This window comes from Heptranchias perlo, chromosome 14 (assembly GCF_035084215.1).
Source record: "Heptranchias perlo isolate sHepPer1 chromosome 14, sHepPer1.hap1, whole genome shotgun sequence".
Classification (NCBI taxonomy): Eukaryota; Metazoa; Chordata; class Chondrichthyes; order Hexanchiformes; family Hexanchidae; genus Heptranchias; species Heptranchias perlo.
The window spans coordinates 32716384-32739309 of record NC_090338.1 but is presented as its reverse complement, the minus strand read 5'-3'; the positions used below and the strand labels follow the sequence as shown (position 1 = coordinate 32739309).

The following is a 22926-nucleotide window of genomic DNA, read 5'->3' as shown; positions in this document are numbered from 1 at the left end:
CACACTGAGGATACCATCCAATGTGTTGTGTGGCACTACCACCTTGTTGAATGGGATAGATTCAGAACAGATCTAGCAGCTCAAAACTGGGCATCCATGAGGCGCTGTGGGCCATCAGCAGCAGCACAATTGTATTCCAGCACAATCTGTAACCTCATGGCCCGGTATATTCCTCACTCTACCATTACCAACAAGCCAGGGGATCAACCCTTGTTCAATGAGAAGTGTAGAAGAGCATGCCAGGAGCAGCACCACGCGTACCTAAAAATAAGGTGCCAACCTAGTGAAGCGACAACTCAGGACTACATGCATGCTAAACAGCGGAAGCAACATGCTATAGACAGAGCTAAGCGATTCCACAACCAACGGATCAGATCAAAGCTCTGCAGTCTTGCCACATCCAGTCATGAATGGTGGTGGACAATTAAACAACTAATGGCAGGAGGAGGCTCTGTAAACATCCCCATCCTCAATGATGGCGGAGTCCAGCACATGAGTGCAAAAGACAAGGCTGAAGCATTTGCAACCATCTTCAGCCAGAAGTGCCGAGTGGATGATCCATCTCGGCCTCCTCCCGATATCCTCACTATCACAGATATCAGTCTTCAGCCAATTCGATTCACTCCACGTGATATCAAGAAACGGCTGAGTGCACTGGATACAGCAAAGGCTATGGGCCCCGACAACATCCTGGCTGTAGTGCTGAAGACTTGTGCTCCAGAACTAGCTGCGCCTCCAGCCAAGCTGTTCCAGTACAGCTACAACACTGGCATCTACCAGACAATGTGGAAAATTGCCCAGTTATGTCCTGTCCACAAAAAGCAGGACAAATCCAATCCGGCCAATTACCGCTCCATCAGTCTACTCTCAATCATCAGCAAAGTGATGGAAGGTGTCGTCGACAGTGCTATCAAGCAGCACTTACTCACCAAAAGCCTGCTCACCGATGCTCAGTGTGGGTTCCGCCAGGACCACTCGGCTCCAGACCTCATTACAGCCTCATTGGTCCAAACAAGGACAAAAGAGCTGAATTCCAGAGGTGAGGTGAGAGTGACTGCCCTTGACATCAAGGCAGCATTTGACCGAGTGTGGCACCAAGGAGTCCTAGTAAAATTGAAGTCAATAGGAATCGGGGAAAACTTCCCAGTGGCTTGAGTCATACCTCGCACAAAGGAAGATGGTAGTGGTTGTTGGAGGCCAATCATCTCAGCCCCAGGGCATTGCTGCAGGAGTTCCTCAGGGCAGTGTCCTAGGCCCAACCATCTTTAGCTGCTTCATCAATGACCTTCCCTCCATCATAAGGTCAGAAATGGGGATGTTCGCTGATGATTGCACAGTGTTCAGTTCCATTCACAACCCCTCAAATAATGATGCAGTCCGAGCCCGCATGCAGCAAGACCTGGACAACATCCAGACTTGGGCTGACAAGTGGCAAGTAACATTCGTGCCAGACAAGTGCCAGGCAATGACCATCTCCAACAAGAGAGAGTCTAACCACCTCCCCTTGACATTCAACGGCATTACCATCGCCGAATCCCCCACCATCAACATTCTGGGGGTCACCATTGACCAGAAACTTAACTGGACCAGCCATATAAATACTGTGTCTACAAGAGCAGATCAAAGGCTTGGTATGCTGCAGCGAGTGACTCACCTCCTGACTCCCCAAAGCCTTTCCACCAACTACAAGGCACAAGTCAGGAGTGTGATGGAATACTTTCCACTTGCCTGGATGAGTGCAGCTCCAACAACACTCAAGAAGCTCAACACCATCCCGGACAAAGCAACCCACTTGATTGGCACCCCCTCCACCACCCTAAACATTCACTCCCTTAACCACCGGTGCTCAGTGGCTGCAATGTGTACCATCCACAGTATGCACTGCAGCAACTCGCCAAGGCTTCTTCGACAGTACCTCCCAAACCCGCGACCTCTACCACTTAGAAGGACAAGGGCAGCAGGCACATGGGAACAACGCCACCTGCACATTCCCCTCCAAGTCACACACCATCCAGACTTGGAAATATATCGCCGTTCCTTCATTGTCGCTGGGTCAAAATCCTGGAACTCCCTTCCTAACAGCACTGTGGGAGAACCGTCACCACACGGACTGCAGCGGTTCAAGAAGGCGGCTCACCACCACCTTCTCAAGAGCAATTACGGATGGGCAATAAATGCTGGCCTCGCCAACGATGTCCACATCCCATGAACGAATTAAAAAAAATTAAAATAAATGTTCAGCCATATTTTAAAATTACAGGTTTCCCCAAGTTACTCCTCGGAAAACTCTTTAAAGAAACCTCTTTCACCAACCTGGGCTGGAATAACAGCTGCTGCTACCTGTACCTACATGGCAACTGGACCCCCACACTCTGAGCACCCATCGCTTTCCCACATTGCTGGCCCACATCTGAGAAAACCCCTATCACCATGCTTTTGTCAACAGCACCCTCTAACTCCACTACTAGCAACTCCCATACCAACAATACCCCTTCCCAATGTTCCCACACACCGCCACCACCATCCCAGTGATTTTACACCCCAATCCAATTTCCCACCACTCTCACACCCAGCACCCACCTCCCATTGCTTCCACATTCAGGGACCCATCCCCTACTCCTCCCCAATCCAGGACTCCCCCCAATACTGCTCTAACCCAACATCTCTTCCATTACCCTTACGCGACCTTGGTACCCACTTCTGGTGCTCACAAACCCTAGAACCACTCTTTCCAGTGTTCCCACATCCCACAAAACCTCTCACAGCTCTCCTAGACCTTTGCACTTCCCCCTGAAGTAATTCCACACCCCTTGACTTCCCCAAAGAATACACTAATACTTTTGCAATACTTAATACAAAAAATGTAATTTGACTTATTTAATCGCTGTAAATAGTGGGCATGATAATATATTTCATGCTATATATCCTCAAACAATGTGAGCAACACTGGTAATAAAACTTAGGTGAGTAAAAATGAGTTTTGAAATGTCAGATTCTTCACTCCTTTAAGAAGAATGGGTGAATGGCTGAATGCAGATTGTGAAGTGCAGTGTTGGACAGGACCTAGAATGAGCTCGAACCTGGTTTATATATATTACATGATGCTGGCACAATCTCCTGTTGTTTCTAGCTAGTAATATTCTTTGACCAAAAAATGTAGCACAGATCAGATTCTGCAAGCAGTTAAGCCACATCACCTTGAAAATATTTTGAAAAGCTTAACAATCTAGAAATGTCCAGTAGAATTTGGGAGTCACAGTATAGGATGAAAGAACTGATTCCAGATCTTCAAACTGGAAATTTAGGATTATCATTAAACTTGTCGAAAAATACTTGTTTATATTATTTAAAAGATATCTTTTGACAATATCACTTTTGTCTTTTCACTATTTAAAATTGTTTTAAACATATTAACAACCCCCCACAATGGGTGGGAGAAGCTCGTGGGTGGGTTAAACAGTTAAATATAGGGAACGAGCCCCCAACAGTCTACACACCCGTGGACAGGCGGGACACTTAATTAACATATTTAAATCAGGCTCCCACAATGCAATTGGGAGCCCAATTTAAAATGCACTGCTGTTGCGCTGGTTTCCCAGGGATCGGGAACCCCCGCAGTGAAAGAAAGGCCAGCTCCACAAGGTAAGTGCCTTTTTCAGCACTCCTTGTGGGCCAGGAGGAGGAGGAGTTCTCCCCCCGGCCCCTCAAGGAAGCCTTCGGCCTCTCCCAGTCCCGATCACCATTCTCCCTCACTCCCCAAGCCTTTCTGATCGCGACCTCTCTCCCCCTCCCAATTGCGACCATCCCCGACGATCCCTGGCTGTGGGTTCATGCCTTTGGTTTTTTGTCTCGGCTGCCGGCCAGGCTGTCAATTTGGCTGGCTTCTGGCGGGAAACAGATCAAAAAAATAATAACGAGATCCTGCCGTTAACTTCAGCAGGATCTCTGCATCCCCAGCCTTACCAGGTTCTTCCGTTGCTTTCAGCTTCCCCCCGCACCCTCCCCACCTCTCCGTAAATATCGGGGCCAACAATGTTATAGCACATAGCTACTTAATAGGATAATGGAGCAGAGCAGATTGAATTTGTCACAAGATTTAAACAATGGAGAAATTCTTTAGCTTGAGCTTTACTTGAGACAATGAGACAATGTTTATAATGAGATTTTACAGCTGCTCCATTTTGAGACATTATTCCACTTTAGCCTCCTAGCAATTGACATCCATCCAAAAATAATGCTTCTGTTCCATTAGATCAAGTTCAAATTTTATGGAATTGGCTATAAACGGCTAACATTTTTTCTTTACATTTTTTAAACTTTTAAAATAAACCAGTAATAGAAATTGAGCTGATACATAAAACAATGGGTAATGTACAGTCAGTTCCACATTGTCAGTCAAAGGCATTTATATTTTGGTACTTTTGGGGGCAATAATTCAGAAATAGAACCATTTTTCATTTTTAAACTATTTATCTCCCCCTACCTTCTTCTCGTTTCCTCGAACCAGACAAGTAGGTAACCTACTTCCAGGCTCGTACATTTTTCAAACCTACTGTAGACCGTATGAAACATTTCTAGTGCTGATTGTGCCTGATATTTTCTTTTCATTTTCATGGAGGACCTGCCGGTTGCTTTTTAGTGCCTCCCCACTGTAGCATGTCTGAGAATGGCAACTTATGGTGTGAGGTACTGTAACTGTGAGCTCCTGAGCCTGGTCCTCATATCACAATGTTAGCATTTTAAATTTGGTTTTGTTTTCATTCACATGAAAAATGAAATCTCTTACCATCAATTATTTTGTCTGATATTGTAAGTTCCTTCTTTTTTCCTTTCTGTTTATGAAAAAAACCATCATGTCAAAGTTCACTTCCTTCCTGTTATGGAAAGCCCTGTATTAATTAATCATCGGTATTTGCTGTTTAATTAATGCAGGATGTTGCCTGTTTTGAAAGCCTAAAGATTTTTAATTCTGCATAGGAGAGGGGAAAGGTTGTCCTTCAGCTCTCTCTCCCTCCCCACCCCCAACCATGTCTTCTTCCTCTCTCCGCTGTGTCATGGAGACATAGAGGCCCCAATTTCTGTTTCTCTGCCGCCCCGTTTCTGCCTGTAAATGGGGCCATAGCGGAAGTAGAGTTGCTAGAAAAAAGGCTGCCAACTTACCACTGGAGGTCACCCATTCCGATATTTGAGCGGATCTGTGCTCCCGTTGAAAACAGGCAGAGGCCTCTGAGTATATTTAAGTAGGGGTCAGAAGACACAGTTGAGACTACAGCGTGATTTTCCTGTCAATCACCACTATCACCGCTAATTCCTCAAGCTGCCCACAAACCATGGCCAGTACAGGTCGGGAGGTGTCCATTTACTTTAAGGTATTCTCACCTGCTGTAATTCAAATCACTGCAAAGGTTTGGGAGTTAATCTGCTGACAGTTTATTGTAGTTTTTGACAAGTTACTCAATTTGAAAGTGCTTCTAGTGGCTGGACACTGCTACCTCTTCAACCCACCCACAAACCATGGGCAGTACAGGTCGGGAGGAGGCCGCTACAGCACCATTTAAAGGGAAACCTAGCTGTAGTGGAGGAAAGCTGGAAGCAAGTCTGGCACTCATTTTTTCTTCAGTCTCTTGAGAGTTTGAGCCTTAAAGGCTTCCATAAGTTAATCTCCTTGTTGCTGTGTGTGCTCATAAAATTTCCCTGCCACTGAAATCTGCTGCTCCGGATTAACCCCCAATGCTTTCAGCCCTCCCTTTCAGATGGTGCTTTAGGCCCATGATGAGCATCTGCCCCTCCGGATTTCCTGCCCTCTCAAGAGACGAGATGATTAGCACTGACAGTTTGTTCATTTAAATGAGGCCTACCATTATCATTGGGCAGGTGGATCGTTTGTCTCGCCCACTCCCTGCCCGAATTGTAGTTCAGACCAAAATTATTGATGCCATTATTTCGGCCTTCACCCTGTCCCTCACCTTTGAAATCGAAAAGTAAAATCCTCGCGAACCCTTTCCACTATCTTTGCTTTGTCTGTACAATCATTGGTCCAATAATTCAGGGAATAAAATACATGACACAGGAAAAGTATGAATATGTTTGGAAAAATGTTTTTAAGGACAAGTAAAGTAATTTTTTGAACCCCCATTCTCCCTGCAGCTGTGGCCACCATTACATTGGACTTACCAATAAACATTAGCATGCTAATCTCTTGGCTGCAGGTACCTGGTCATACACAGCAGAAGAATGTTGCCCGAAGATAGACTACCATGTTGCCTTATGTCCCTGAAAAATCAAACAAACAATTTTTTGGCAGATTTAACTTTCACCCCTATTCCATGAAGCCAACTTCAGGATCACCCCCCTCTTCACCAAGCAATGTTTTCCAAATTGGGACTCCTTTGTCTTCCCTCCTCATTCAACTGCATCTCCAATAGCATGATTCAACCACTCGTCCCAACCCCCCAGCTATGCAACTGTTTTTCCCCACCTTGAGCAAGTTATTCTGTACGCTGACCTCCTCTCCCTCCCCCACTCAACAAATTATTATACATAGGGACCAACCACCCACACCCCATTGACCATGGCACATCCCCATATCCATCAATTTTTCTTGGATGCATCCCATTAACTCCCAATCCACTGATAGATTATCCAGGCCTATGCCCTGATTCTCCCTATCCGGAGAGGGATGAAGAGGGAAGCAGTAGGGGAAGTGGAGAGGGGTGCAGAGGAAGGAGGAAACAATGAAAGAGAAGGGGAAGCAGAAGAAAGAAAGAGGGATAGCAAAGAGAGTTTGCAAGAGTGAGGGAAGGGGGAAGAAAGGAAGAGAGGAAGGATGGGATGAGGAAGGTGGAGAGGAGAATTGGAGGGGGTAGACAGGAGGATTGGAGGGGGTGGAGAAGAGGAATGAGGGAAGAGAGAGGTATGGGGCAGGAGGGCAATGAGGGGCATGAAGAGGAGGAGATTAATGAGTAAGGGTGAGGAGGGGAGAGGGTGAGTAGAAGAGGAGAAGAGAAGTGCAAAGGAGGGGGGGAGGACAGAGGTGAGAGGAGAGGGAGAGGAGAGAAAATAATGGGGATTAGAGGAGAGGTAGGTGAGAGAATGGGAAGAGGAGGAGGAGGAGGGCGAAGAAAGGGCAGGAGAGCAAGGCGAAGAAGTGTGGAGGAGGAAGGTAGGGGAGAAATAGGGATGGGGATTAGAGGAGGGGAAGCAGAGGAGAGCAAGAGGATAGGAGTAAATTGGAAGTGGGAATGGGGCAGAAGAGACCAGAGAAGAAGAGGAGGGAAGAATGGAGGGGGAGAGCAGGGGAAGGGAAACGGAGAAGATGGGGTAGATAGAAGAGAATTATGGGCAATATTAAAATCACGCCAGTTCTGACGAATGGTCCTCAACCTGAAACGTTAATTCTATTTCTCTCTCCACAGCTGCTGCCTGACTTGCTGAGTATTTCCAGCACTTTTTGTTTTTATTTCAGATTTCCAGCATCTGCAGCATTTTGCTTTTGATTTAAAATTATCCCATCTCCTCTCTTTTCCCCTTTGAATATTCAACCCCATATCCTTCCCTTCATATCGTTTCCCCTACTCCTTCCTTCCCTCACCCCTTCATTCTTCCCCCCCTTCTCAAAACGCATACTTTTCGAAAGCACGATAGTAGCAGAATTGTATGATGCTACAGTTAGTTTTCTGAGTCACTGACTGTGCAAATAGGAACAGGATTAGGCCATTCAGCCCCTCGAGCCTGTTCCGCCATTCAATTAGATCATGGCTGATCTGTACGTTATCTCCATCTACCTGCCTTGGTTCTATATTAACCTTGCCTAACAAAAATCTATCAATCTCAGTTTTGAAATTTTCAATTGACCTAGCCTCAACAGCTTTTTGACGGAGAGAGTTCCAGATTTCCACTACCCTTTGTGTGAAGAATTGCTTTCTGAAATCACCCCTGAAAGGCCTCGCTCTAATTTTCAGGTTATACCCCCTTGTTCTGGATTCCCCCATCAGAGGAAATAGTTTTTCTCTATCTACCCTATCAACTCCATTAATCATCTTCAACATTTCAATTAGATCACCCATTAATCATCTATACGCAAATGTTGAGATATATCCAATTTTACAGAATGTTTTTCTTATCTCAATAGGAAATGATTCTGATCCAAGAATATGCAAGTGGTTTGTCATGCTCAGAATATCATTGCAATGCACATACATATGTCAAAGCTCAATGCATGACTCATTCATTGTGTCTCCATGTTTTATGATAGATTCATGGACAAGTATTAGATGTAGCAAAACTGTGGCCAATAACTCCACTAAATAATCCACTAACATCTACAGAGCACAAATACAATAGGTCACATATGTTAATTGTATCCATATGATTTATATCAATTAATGTTAATTGTATTCAGCTGGAGCGTATCAATTGGGGACTCTCTTGTATCCATTTATATGAGAGCTTATCTCGGGTGTGGAGTGGGTAATGTGGAGCTCTATCATTAAAGGCTTGGAAACAACTGAAGATCAGGCTGTAGTATTTTATCCTTCACCACCTGGCTGTCCAGTTTATAACAACATAGATCAACACAGTCAGTATTTGAATTGCTGAAAGTATGGTTTAATTACTTGGCTTGACTGGGAGGTGACCCTCAGTCTGCTTACAAAAATTATAATTGGATTGCTCTTTCAAAGAGCCGGCACAGGCACTAAGGGCTGAATGGCCTCCTTCTATGCAGTATGATTCTATGAAATGGTTTTGCAAAATCTTTGCTGTTTAGTATATATATGGCATCACAGTGTTCCTTCCTGAGGCCATCTGCACAGTTTAATCAGGCAGGGGAGAGAGCTTCAACAATGTTCTCTGACAATTAAAGCAATTGAACTGGCTAAGGAAATGAAGATAAAGCGTATCAAGGCACACTTTTCCCATAGAAACATCAGTATAAACTGATTTCGAAAATCGCAGCTGAAGTTATGCATTCTAAATGGGATTTAGTTCATAAAAATATCTAACCTGCCATCACCCATTTCTTTCAAAAACCATCGCAGGGGTGGAAATTTGCCAGCGCATGGTTACGGTAGTGAAGGCAGCGATACTGCAATGGGCACTCAAACCAGAAGGCCCGAAGCCAGCCCAAAATTAAGCCTCAGGCCTCATCTAAATAATCTGGGTGGGCAGCCGGTGTCTATTGTGCCTCCACAGGCATCTCTCCCTTCTGGTGGTTTGAATTTCAGGCCAGCAGCAGTGGCCATCAGTTAAGTTCCACGGGAGTGGGGAGAATAGAACGGGAAGGGAACTGATCGCGGGCGGGGAGCTCTCCTGCTCCTCCTGGCTCCACAAAAAATGTTTTTTTAAATTATTATTATTCTTTTTTTATACCACCTTTCGTTAGCAACCACTGCTTTGGCCACAGTGGCCGCTGAAGAATCCTAAGCGTTGCAGGCCTGACTCCTGCCCCGCTCATGGTAGACCAATTCTGGGGAGGGCCTTAAAACAGGCATTAGGCCCATCATTTTCATATGTAAGGGACCTAATGACCAATTTCAGGTCGGATCTTTTTCAGGAGTCCTTGGGGCGCAGGACGTTGGTCCCCAAAATTGGGCCACATTTTGCCCATTTTATTCTCGTGTGTGCTTGCCAGAGGGTGTGTGCGTGTCTATCAGCTCCCGAGTTAAAATGGCTGTCAGCGGGTTTCCAGCAGGAATGTGGCGGTAAGTTGATTTTCGCCATTTTAACTGTTCACTCACTCTGTTCCCAGGTTGGGTTAAAACCAGGGCTGTGGTTCCATCACTGATCAAGTTACATCCTCAAACTTCAAGATGTAACTTCAAAGTGCTCCTTTGGTGACTGAAATGGTGCTGAAATAGAAATTCCAAAAAATCCTCGAGCAGCGCAATTGGAGCAGAGACCTGATGTAACAGGACTCCACCCCTGTTTCTTCTTCATTATCATAGTATCACAGCACAGGAGGAAGCCATTCGGCCCAGCGTGCCTGTGCCAGCTCTTTGAAAGAGCTATCCAATTAGTCCCACTCCCCTGCTCTTTCCCCGTGGCCCTTAAATTTTTTCCCTTCAAGTATTTATCTAATTCCCTTTTGAAAGTTATTATTGAATCTGCCCGAGGAACAGCAATTCTCCTGTGAAAAGAAAGAATTACCCTTTTGTGTCTCCAGTAGAATAAAGGTTGTGCAATTATTTTAATAGCCAATACTAGGAGAACATTCATCACTGTATTTTCAGGATTTTTTTCTCACTGTCATCTTGTAAAATACACAGCACCATTTTTGGGTTTGGCTTTGAATTCAATACCATGAATAACCTCTGTAAAATGTCTGGCAATTATGTTGCATCATAGTTTCCATTATTGTTTGATTCTACCACTTTCCCACATCCAAAAAAAGAAAGACTTAAAGTAATATTATATTGAAGATCTAAATAGCTGATGTTATTAACCCTTTCTGTTTGCAGCCCAGTTAACAGTGTAACAGTTAAACGAATAGCTGAATGATCAGAGAGTGGCAAGAATTGAGTGCAATGACTACTGTGCCCGATTCTCCTCTCTGCATTTCCATCAAACGAGGCAGAGAGTAAAGCCTTGCGATTTCAGTGCTGCTGTGTCACCTCCTACCATACATGAAGTTGGTGGGCCTTCGTTTCCTGAATATTTGCAGCTGGCGAGCTAGCACTTTATCCACAGGCATACATGTGACATGGTCAGTAACATGCACTTTTCTGGTACAGGTAGGCATAATTGTTCCTATTCATCCTCACTCCACAGCCGATTCAGCAATCACAGCTACTTTTATCACAATTATCGAGGCTATTAATGCATTTAATGGGTAACTAATAGCCTCTGCACATATTGATGTTTTTTTGCTGCTACCCTGAAGAGCACAGGAAGGTAAATTAACTCTTGATCCACATCTGGGTTATGTTACCAGCCACTGATTATTTGCCTGATTAACGACATTACAGACAATTCCAGAAGTGGAGGAAATAGGTTTTGATGTCTGTAGACTGACATTCTTTTAATAAATTTGATTGTAAGTTTCACAGTAGTTCTCTAACATCGGGTGAATGAGTAGTCAAAGTAGGAGAAAGTCTGGGTCTCTTAGTTTAACTTTAGGTAAAATATGACAGGGTGTAGCACCGCTCCTCACCCGCACCGCACCGCCCCCCAACCCTGCCCCCCGAGAAGCTTGAAGGTCTTTCATCAGGTCTGCAAATTGCATCAAAGCAAAAAATTGATTTAATATTTATCTCTTCAACTAAGCTCAGTTATGTCCACATTTGCTATTATTCACACATGAAGAAATGAATCTATTAAATGTTATGAGCTTAGCAGCGAGATTACTCAAGCGGAGAGTAAGAATCAGAATATTTGTTATTTATATAGATCATTGAATTTTCACTATGACAAATAAAAATGCTGAATGTTTATAGACGGTATAAGCTGCAGACAATTTTCAGACCTGATGAAAGCTGCAGACAACATCACTGACCCATTCAGCAGCACAAATATTACCTCCCTTACTTAGCATTTCACATGTCTATAATTGGTTTAATATATGTAAACAATTTTACAACACCAAGTTATAGTCCAACAATTTTATTTGAAATTCACAAGCTTTCGGAGGCTTCCTCCTTCCTCAGGTGAATGTTGTGGGAAAAATTTTTTTTTTTTTCCCCCCACAACATTCACCTGAGGAAGAGGAAGCCTCCAAAAGCTTGTGAATTTCAAATAAAATTGTTGGACTATAACTTGGTGTTGTAAAATTGTTTACAATTGTCAACCCCAGTCCATCACCGGCATCTCCACATCATGGTTTAATATAGAAACAGTTGGGCAAATTTGGTGTTATGATTCTGGTTATTCCAATGATGCTCATCAATGATGCTTAGATTTTTATTAAACATTAAGAAATGTCCTAATAACCCTCCACTTCTGGGGTAGTCTGGCTTTGTTACAAAAGTACTGTCCCATAGAGTGTTGGGTGCAGGTGGTTCACTTCTGTGATTTTCCGTTGGGAAAGTCCCCATCTCAGCTAGATCTTTGAGGAAGCACTCAGCTGAAGCCAGAGCTTTCCCAACAGGAAACAAAGTCAACTAATCTGCCCTTGTGCACTTCCTGACAAAAACTAATAGAATAGCTTTGGCAGAGGCCTGGGAGTTATTTGCTTGGCTTCCTTTTCAGCCAAGGAATTCAAATTAAGTGACCATTTCAAACCTGTCAACCGTAGTTTAAAAAAGTTTTGTCAGATTGAAGGGAAGTCGGGAAATACTCAGACTGATTCTGTTTGATCAATTGCCCCAAACTCCGAAAATTGTATTTGTGTGGATTTAGTTTCTTCCTCCTCCTTACTTAGATGCTCCATGGATTGGTCAACGTTGAGCAATTGGTTAGGCTACACCAGTAGCAACCACCACCTCATCTCCAACCTGGTGGTAAAGTTTGTAACAAATTGAGCTTCAGAGCAGAAAAGAAAATAACATTACCAGCCATAAAATTTGAATCCTGTGAAAATAAAGTATGAGACATATTGCAGCATTGAAACAATACAATACTACATTGGCGCCAGGCTATAGCAAGGCTTGTGTAATCGCATTGTAGTCTCATTGTGTGCAGAAGTTACAGACACAAACTGGATATTTAATCTTGTTTGTTGATCCACAATATCGTTTTGTGCTCATTTTTTGCCAAAACCTGTGAATTTATACCCATAAATTTTTTAGGAGGGGTTTAATTGAACTGTCAATCTGATTTGACTTGGATTTGTCTAGTGTTTCAAACTCACTACAATATGAGCTTGGCTTAGTTGATAACATTTTCACTGTGATGGAACTGATATCTGCCTTGTTTGAAGTCAAAAGGACCTTGATATACCTGGATATTTTAGTTTTATATACACACGCATACACATACACTCTTTACCAGGTTAGGCTGTGTAAATTCAGGAATAGTTTCTTTTGCTGCTATCTGTAAGGGTTTGCTTCTACCTGGCTGCACATATAATATGCAAACCCTGTCTTCCATGTAATTACTGTTTGAAAGGATATTGTTTTCACCTCTGTTCATAGGTTTGCTAGTGGAATTTATTGTGTTTGCTCTTGCTTCTGTTTAATCTTAGTTCTTAATAATCCCAATTTGTAGTCTGTAGCTTGATAGATCCTGTTTGTTAAAGTGTTATTTGTCCATCACTCAGAATGACCAGGAGTTTATGGTAGTGATCTTTATCATTTCTACTATGCAACAAATTAATAAAAGGGTCCATTGTACAGCCTGAGACCTGCTAACTAGATTATATTATGCATAAAGTCATGTGTTGGTTCATAGGTAGCAAAGCTTGTTTCTGGAGATGGTCCTTTGTGCTGGGCTTGAGAAAAGGTATCTGTAGAGTGTCTAAATCATTATGATTGTTACATAAGGTTAAATCTCACGGGATCCAAGGTGAGGTAGCCAATTGGATACAAAATTGGATTGACGACAGAAGACAGAGGGTGGTTGTAGAGGGTTGTTTTTCAAACTGGAGGCCTGTGACTAGCGGTGTGCCTCAGGGATCGGTGCTGGGTCCGCTGTTATTTGTTATTTATATTAATGATTTGGATGAGAATTTAGGAGGCATGGTTAGTAAGTTTGCAGATGACACCAAGATTGGTGGCATTGTGGACAGTGAAGAAGGTTATCTAGGATTGCAACGGGATCTTGATAAATTGGGCCAGTGGGCCGATGAATGGCAGATGGAGTTTAATTTAGATAAATGTGAGGTGATGCATTTTGGTAGATCGAATCGGGCCAGGACCTACTCCGTTAATGGTAGGGCGTTGGGGAGAGTTATAGAACAAAGAGATCTAGGAATACAGGTTCATAGCTCCTTGAAAGTGGAGTCACAGGTGGATAGGGTGGTGAAGAAGGCATTCAGCTTGCTTGGTTTCATTGGTCAGAACATTGAATACAGGAGTTGGGATGTCTTGTTGAAGTTGTACAAGACATTAGTAAGGCCACACTTGGAATACTGTGTACAGTTCTGGTCACCCTATTATAGAAAGGATATTATTAAACTAGAAAGAGTGCAGTAAAGATTTACTAGGATGCTACCGGGACTTGATGGTTTGACTTATAGGGAAAGGTTAGATAGACTGGGACTTTTTTCCCTGGAGAGTAGGAGGTTAAGGGGTGATCTTAGATAGTCAAAATCTTTTCCCAAAGGTAGGGGAGTCTATAACGAGGGGGCATAGATTTAAGGTGAGAGGGGAGAGATACAAAAGGGTCCAGAGGGGCAATTTTTTCACTCAAAGGGTGGTGAGTGTCTGGAACGAGCTGCCAGAGGCAGTAGTAGAGGCGGGTACAATTTTGTCTTTTAAAAAGCATTTGGACAGTTACATGGGTAAGATGGGTATAGAGGGATATGGGCCAAGTGCAGGCAATTGGGACTAGCTTAATGGTATAAACTGGGCGACATGGACATGTTGGGCCGAAGGGCCTGTTTCCATGTTGTAAACTTCTCTGATTCTATGTTTCTATGATTATAGGATTATTACCTCTGGATCAGAAAGTCATGGGCTCCAGGTTGACTCTTGCACTTCAGTACATAATCTAAACTGACACTCCAGTCCAGTACTGAGAGAGTGCTGCTTTGTCAAAGGTCCTTTCCTTTGGGTGAAAGGACTGAGGTCTTTTCATTGGTTTGGGTGAATGCTAAAGATCCAATGGCACTAATCAAAGACGAGCAGGGTGTTCTCCGGCAAAGCTTGTCTCCCCTTCTACTTTCATTTCCCCAGTCTAGATTTCTAAACAACCTCTTTTTTATGGATATCAGAGTGGCAAAATAGAATTGTAAGAATGTCAAGTATGTGCCTTTGTCTTTTTCCAGTTTCCTTCTTTCATGCAATTTATCTGATGATGTGTTCATGTCTCATTCTATCTCATTCCGTACATTATGGAGAAGAGGTTGTTCTGATTGTGTCACGATAAAAATGAAATTGCATTACAACTTGTATGTATTTACAGTTTATCCAACACAATTACATGAGGTGGCTCTGCCCTTCCTCATTTATCACAGAATACCTCTTTTGTGGTGTGCCACAGAGTGGGGAGAATCAGTATTATTATGGTGTGCAGGCCCAGCAGGTTGTTGAATTTTTGTATAAAGATTAGGGAAAATAAGAATTATTGGCGGTTTCATTTTAGGCCAGGGTTAACCTGGGTTTCAATCCATTATTAGTGATTAATATTCCAGGAGGTGGCCTGCCTTATGTTAAAATACTGAAAAGTACTTTTCCTGCCTGAATATAAATAATTTTGTTGTTGACCATGATTATGAAAAGTGACACACATCATGAGAAGGAAAAACATTCATGTGCAAAGAGGAAAAGTGTTTTGGTCCATGTGTAGAGTGAGACTGAACGCTGAATGAAGGCTTTTTATGACCTACCTTCATGTTGTTATGTAGTCAATCAGTTGATAAAAAATGCTAAGCCAAATTCTGGTATCAGTTTAAATTTGCTTTGGAAATGGATGTATAATTATTTTTCAATAGGCTGCATATAGTGACACCACTATTCCTGGCCAAAATGGAGATGATTGAGTAATTCTCCTATCACACACCTGCAGACCACACTGCTGTAAGTGACTCATCTACCCAGTGATAGCCAGAGAATCACCTGCAATGGCTTCTCTTCCTGCTCCTGCACCATTACCTCTGGAGTCCTCCAAGGATCTATCCTTGGCCCCCTCCTATTTCTCATCTATGTGCTGACGCTCGGCGACATCATCCGAAAATACGACATCAGGTTCCACATGTACGGTGACGACACCCAGCTCTACCTCACCACCACCTCTCTCGACCCCTCCACTGTCTCTCATTTGGTACACTGCTTGTTTGACATCCAGTACTGGGTGAGTAAAAATTTCCTTCAACTAAATATTGGGAAGACCAAAGCCATTGTCTTTGATTCCTGCCGCAAACTCCATGCCCTAGCCACGGACACCATCCCTCTCCCTGGCCAATGTCAGAGGCTGAACCAGAACCTTCACAACTTTGGCATCCTACTTGACTCTGAGATGAGCTTCCGACCACATATCCGCTCCATCACCAAGACCGCCTACTGCCATGTCCGGAACATCACCGGTCTCCGCCCTGCCTCAGCTCATCTGCTGCTGAACCCTCATCCAGGCCTTTGTTACCTTTAGACTCGACCATTCGATTATTCCAATGCTCTCCTGGCTGGCCTCCCATCTTCCACCCTCCATAAACTTGAGCTGATCTAAAACTCTGTATCTGAACTTGCACCAAGTCCCGTTCTCCCATCACCCCTGTGCTCACTGACCTACATTGGCTCCTGGTCCGGGAAAGCCTCGATTTTAAAATTCTCATCCTTGTTTTCAAATCCCTCCATGGCCTCACCCCTCCCTATCTCTGTAACCTCCTCCAGCCTTACAATCCTCCGAGATCTCTGTGCTCCTCCAATTCTTGCTTCTTGCGCATCCCCAATTTTAAATGCTCCACCATTGGAGGCCATGCCTTCAGTTGCCTAGGCCCTTAGCTCTGGAATTCCCTCCTTAATCCTCTCCGCCTCTCTACCTCTCTCTCCTCCTTTAAGACGCTCCTTAAAGCCTTCCTCTTTGACCAAGCTTTTGATCACCCATCCTAATATTTTCTTATGTGGCTCGATGTCAAATTTTATTTAATAATGCTCCTGTGAAGCGCCGTGGGATGTTTTACTACATTAAAGGCGCTATATAAATGCAAGTTGTTGCTGTTGTTGTTGGGATTGATTTTACACATATAATTGTTATTATGCAACTATTCTCCACTCCCTGTATTTTACTGGAGAAATAGCCTTGCTTTTATTAGGAGACTTTGCTGTCGTTTTGGTCATGAGTTCTGTTTGTTGTAGTTCGTAGAGCATCTGTCAAAATAGACTGCTGAGTAAATAGATTGTTGTAGTGCGCTATTTATATAGACCTGTTTGGTGTCTGAGTGCGTAGACTTTGTTTGCTGTAAGTGATGTCATAAGTCCCACCCACCTCTATCTCATAGGCTGACACAGTGGTGTCAATAGACAATTCGGGCATAATTTTAGCCCGGAGCCGGGAAGGGGGTGGGCGGGTCGAATTGTGGATGGGAAACCCGGAAGTACGGGTTTCCCGGACAACCTTAGGACTTTATCAAACTGGTCTCAGTCGAATGGGAGAAGAGGAAGGAAGACGACGTGTTCAGGTGAGTGTTAGATGGGAGGGGCATAGGGGGCATCGGGGGGGGGGGGGCATGGAGGGCACGGGGGGGTTTATCATCACGGGGAGGATCGGGGGTCAGTCAGTGGGGAGAATTGGGGGTCAGTCATCGGGAGGGGGCTCGGTCGCTGGTAAGGGGGTGTTGGAATCGGGGGGTCATTTTGGGGGTCGGCAATCATGGGGTGGGGGTTGTCGACGATCGTTGGTGGGGGTGTCGAAATCATTGGTGGGGGGTCGCTGCAGTTAGGCTTGTTGGGCCTGGGGGAAGCACTACTCCTCCTCTGGGTCCAAAAGCTGTGCTATAAGGCAGTTTCGGGCCTTGTTTTAATTCGTTCATGGGATGTGCACGTTGCTGGCAAGGCCAACATTTATTGTCCATCCCTAATCGCCCTTGCGAAAGTGGTGGTGAGCCGTCTTTTTGAACCGCTGCAGTCCAGGTGGTGAAGGTTCTCCCACAGTGCTGTTAAGTAGGGAGTTCCAGGATTTTGACCCAGCGACGATGAAGGAACGGCGATATATTTCCAAGTCGGGATGGTGTGTGACTTGGAGGGGAACGTGCAGGTGGTGTTGTTCCCATGTGCCTGCTGCTCTTGTCCTTTTAGGTGGTAGAAGTCGCGGGTTTGGGAGGTGCTGTCGAAGAAGCCTTGGCGAGTTGCTGCAGTGCATCCTGTGGATGGTGCACACTGCAGCCACAGTGCGCTAGTGGTGGAGAGAGTGAATGTTTAGGGTGGTGGATGGGGTGCCAATCAAGCAGGCTGCTTTATCCTGGATGGTGTCGAGCTTCTTGAGTATAGTTGGAGCTGCACTCATCCAGGCAAGTGGAGAGTATTCCATCACACTCCTGACTTGTGTCTTGCAGATGGTGGAAAGGCTATGGGGAGTCAGGAGGTGAGTCACTCGCCACAGAATACCCAGCCTCTGACCTTCGCACCTCCTCTCACCTGGTGTGAAGGAGAAGGCCCGGGAATCCCGGCCCCCAGGGGCTAAAATGAAAAAGCTTTGAAAATGGAGGCCTGCAGCTTCCTTAAAAGCTTTTAATGCCTGACCCGACTCCTGAGAGCGGGTTGTTTACCCACCCTCGTCCTGCCCCCGTGAAACCAGAAATGGGCAGGTTGGAGGCGGGTTAGGGGTGGATTTTAGATTTTTGCAATTTTCACTGCCCACCCCCCCCCCAACCCACTCGTTTTTCCAGGCTAAAATCATGCCTGTCGTATTTAAATCGTGGAATCTATTCAATGGTTGCTGTTCTGGGTGGGCACAAGAATGTGCTTGGCTGTGACTGCCCTATAATAAAATAACCTGTCAACACTCATTATTTAGGTTTGTACAGGAAGATTGGCCACTTGGGCAAAGTACCAGAAGACTGTCAGCACCCTTGTCACTGTACCCAGCATGAGTCACCAGCTTCAACATAAAACGAAGGAAAAAGAGAAAGAAATAGGAAAACAAAGTATCCAATATGGCTACCTACACGTTAGTAATAACTTACAAATGGAACTTTTTCTAAAATCAGCTGCTGTTCTCAGAGAAATAGAGGATTAATCCATGACTGTTAGCTCTGAGACAGAAGCAGGCCAAGAGACTTCCTGAAACAGTTTCTTGATTGTGATTTTTATACATTATTCAAGCATTTACTGAACCAGCTGCAACATGCTGACATTTTAATTACAAACATAGAAATCTAACTTTGACTCTTGGTTTGACTTCCTCTGTTTTTCTCAGGATGTGGAGATGCCGGTGATGGACTGGGGTTGACAATTGTAAACAATTTTACAACACCAAGTTATAGTCCAGCAATTTTATTTTAAATTCACAAGCTTTCGGAGATTTTCTCCTTCCTCAGGCCTGAGGAAGGAGAAAATCTCCGAAAGCTTGTGAATTTAAAATAAAATTGCTGGACTATAACTTGGTGTTGTAAAATTGTTTACAATTGTTTTTCTCAGAACTTTGCTTTTTACATTTCAGACAACTACTGCGGAAACGTTGGGGTCGATTTAACAGGAGGTGGAATCGGTGTGTGGTGGTGGGGGAGGGGGGGGGCGGATTGAGTGGTAATCTCGCACGCCGAAGGGTGCCCAGAGAGATTAGGGGAGGGGTTAGGGCAGGGGAGACCCGTGGTTTCCTTGTGTGGCTTGGAGCAGAACTCCTGATCCTTCTGGCCCACAAGGACATCTTAAAATACTTAAAAAGTTTACATTTACCTGAGCCTCATCTGGCCCTGGATGCGGATCCCAAAAGCTTTGGCCTGGCGGGAAGCCACTGCTGCTTCCCCACTCAGGCCTCAGGTTAATAATGCAGTCGGGCCGGATCCGATGACATCCTCACAGCTCGATCTGCATATTTAAAGAAGGAGCCCACCGGCTTCAATCTATGTGGAGGAGGAACACATATTAAAATTAAAATTCCCTCCATTGACTCTGTTAGTCATTTTGGCATAACTATATTTGATTTATGTGGTATGTTATTCTTGGGCTTTGTGGTGTGACTATAGGTGCCATTTGAAGGATGATGTAAATGTAATGCAGTTGAAAACCACTATCAATGGGTTCTTAGTAGATTAGCTAAACAAATAGCATAGTCAGGATATTATAATAAAATATATATTTCCTTTTAGCTTGGAAGTATGTTTGAAAATATGCAATTTTATTACACTACATGGTCTACAAATTAACTGGTCAGGCTGGTTTACCAAATGTGGGTACCGCTAGGATTGTGACCAACGGCCAAAATCATATATTATAAAACAGTTCCTTGTTTCATTCTTGTCAGGAAGTCGGAATCAGCCACAGGTTAAAATGGAGGTGTCTGTAAAGCCTAAGCAGAAATGTTGGAATACAAAGTACAGGACTGTGCTTCACATAAAGCTTGGGATGTGAGAGGTGAGATGTGTTCCTCCTCCACATAGACTGATTTTTTTTTATGGGTTCTGCTGTGCATTGAACTGGAAAGCAATTCAGGCACTCCAAATTAAAAATTCTTTGCTTTCTAGCTTCTGAAGGTCACTTTGTCATAAGAAAGTTTCTTGTGACGGGGGGAAGGAGGGAGATGGCTGTCAGGACTTGGAATGCTCTCAAGATCTATTGCCAGCCTAGAGCATTAAGAAAAAAAAATCAGAAACACTGCAGAAAGCTTAAAATAGTGTGTGCTTCAGCATTCAGAAGTCAGGCTGCCAAATGTTTTCAAAGTGCTGAGTAGGATTTTTTTTTAACTTGCCTGAATTAAATTTTCACTCACATTAGATTTTTATTTGTAATATAAACAGAAGAAATGAATACCAAAGAGAGAATAAAATAAATATTAATAGGTAGGCTAAAGTGAACACATACATTGGTGCCGTGCAGTTTTCACTTGGCACTGGCAAAAGAAGCGTCTGCTGCTGTTAAATTTCAGAAACGGAATGCTATTCCGATTCTCTGTAGTGATGTTAGGCCACATGGACCATTTGCAATATAACTGCATCTTCCCTGGCATCTCCCTTAATGCTCGCATTGTGAAATCTACTCTTGTTATAAATGGGGTGGATTCTAGAACACTGGGAAATCCAGTGTATTACAGAACTGCTTTAAGTCGAAGCAATGTACAGCACATAGGAGGCAAAATCACTCCACAAGGAAAGGGTAAGACTATTATTGAGGAGTCCTTTAGTGCAATGTGTGACTAGTCAATGATAAGACAGGAACTTAGATGTGGTCATAGCTATTCCTAGACAGCATCATATTTCTTATGAAATTTGCCCCCATTAATTATTTATGTTCTGCTTTGGGGAAACAAATTAATCTCGATTTCCTGTCCACCTATTTCAAATGACTAAGGTACAACATCTGTGATGTTATGATTTCCTTTCTGTGAAGTATACAGAAAAGCAGCTGTAACAATCATAACTGCAAGACTATAACCCATGATACATACAGCAGTGAAGACAAGTGTGATTATCTCATGAGAAGCTTTTAGGACTTAACACCTGATTTTCTAAGTGAACTTTTGTGGCACATCTCAAAAATAAAACAGATTTGCACATTCGATGCATTTTCAGTCCCTAAAATGTGTGTTACATTACATAGAATATACAGCACAGAAAAAGGCCATTCGGCCCAACAGTTCCATGCTGGTGTTTATGCTCCACAGGAGACTCCACCCTCCCTACTTCAACTAACCCTATCAGCATATCCTTCTATTCCTTTCTCCCTCATGTGTTTATCTAGCTTCCCCTTAAATGCATCTATGCTAGTCACCTCAACTATTCCTTGTGGTAGCGAGTTCCACATTCTAACCACTCTCTGAGTAAAGAAATTTCTCCTGAATTCCCTATTGGATTTATTAGTGACTACCTTATATTTATGGCTCCTAGTTCTGGTCTCCCCTGCAAGTGGAAACATTTTCTTCATCTCTACCCTACCAAACCCTTTAATAATCTTAAAGACCTCTATCAGGTCACCCCTCAGTCTTCTCTTTTCTAAAGAAATGAGCCCCAAGCTGCTCAATCTTTCCTGATAGGTATAACCTCTCAGTTCTGGGATCAGCCTAGTAAATTATTTTTGCACCTTCTCCGGTGCCTTTATATCTTTTTTATAATATGTAGACCAGAACTATTCACAGTACTCCAAGTGTAGCCTAACCAAGGTTCTACACAAGTTTATCATAACTTCACAGCTTTTCAATTCTATTCCTCTAGAAATGAACCCTTGTGCTTGGTTTGCTTGTTTTATGGCCTTATTAACCTGATTTGTGTATCTGTACCCCCAGATCCCTCTGCTCCTCTACCCCATTTAGACTCTTATTATCCAAGCAGTATGTGGCCTCCTTATTCTTCCTACCAAAACGTAATACCTCACACTTATCTATATTGAAATTCATTTGCCACTTACATGCCCATTCTGCAAGTTTATTAATGTCTTCCTGTATTTTGCCGCAGCCTCCTCAGTATTAATTATACCCCCCAATTTGGTGTCGTCCGCAAATTTTGAAATTGTACTTCCGATTCCCGAATCCAAATTGTTTATGTTTTGTTTCAGCTGAGTGGTATGGATGTGATCAGGCATTGTGTCCAATCAATTATTAATAAAAGTGCAACCATCTCAACATGTGATGCAAAAACTATTCCACCTTTCTCAAATTTGGGATTTTCTCTGGCTAATGTTCATGTATGAGTTAGACAACGGTGGAGACCTTTGGGTTGCATGCTGAATGGACACGATATCAGTGGTGCGCCCGTCACATCCGCCCAAGGTGGCAGTTAGGAGGCGACAACCACTTTCAGGTTCGAACCTCATTAAAATTTCTCGGGCACCCTGCTGCCACTCGCTGGCCTGTTGAGGAGAAAAATCGGCTGGCTACTGCACGCAGCTAGTTGACAGATAAGGCCTGCTGGGGGAATGGGGGGGAACGGAGGGAAGGAAGGGTCAGCAGTGGGTCAGAAGATTTTTATGGGGCCAGCAGGAGCAGGAGTTCAAAAATCTTAATAAAAACGAAAAAAACTTACCATTGCAGCGATGTATCCAGTGGACCCTTTAAAGACCACCAATTCAGCCTCTCAACATCTGGAGTGAGTGGTACTGGCATGCACTGCATATGCTTCACCCATTTTTCCTTGAATGTTGCAATTGAGGTCTTACAAGAGGTTTAGGGCCCCGATTTGCATATTTAAATAGCCTCCTGCCTGTTTTGGGCAAGAGTGCTGGACACCCATTTAAAGGCTAACCTGAA

At 43.7% G+C, this 22926-nt stretch overlaps 1 long non-coding RNA gene across 1 annotated transcript in view; it reads left to right on the top strand.

The window, feature by feature from the left end:
* The first annotated feature begins 3561 nt into the window (after nucleotides 1-3561).
* Nucleotides 3562-22926, top strand: part of LOC137332105 (uncharacterized) — a 37140-nt gene continuing 17775 nt past the window's right edge. Inside the window, exons 1-2 of the long non-coding RNA XR_010965583.1 lie at nucleotides 3562-3642; nucleotides 9554-9701. This is a non-coding gene — a long non-coding RNA (uncharacterized lncRNA). The remainder of the gene's footprint in view (nucleotides 3643-9553; nucleotides 9702-22926) is intronic.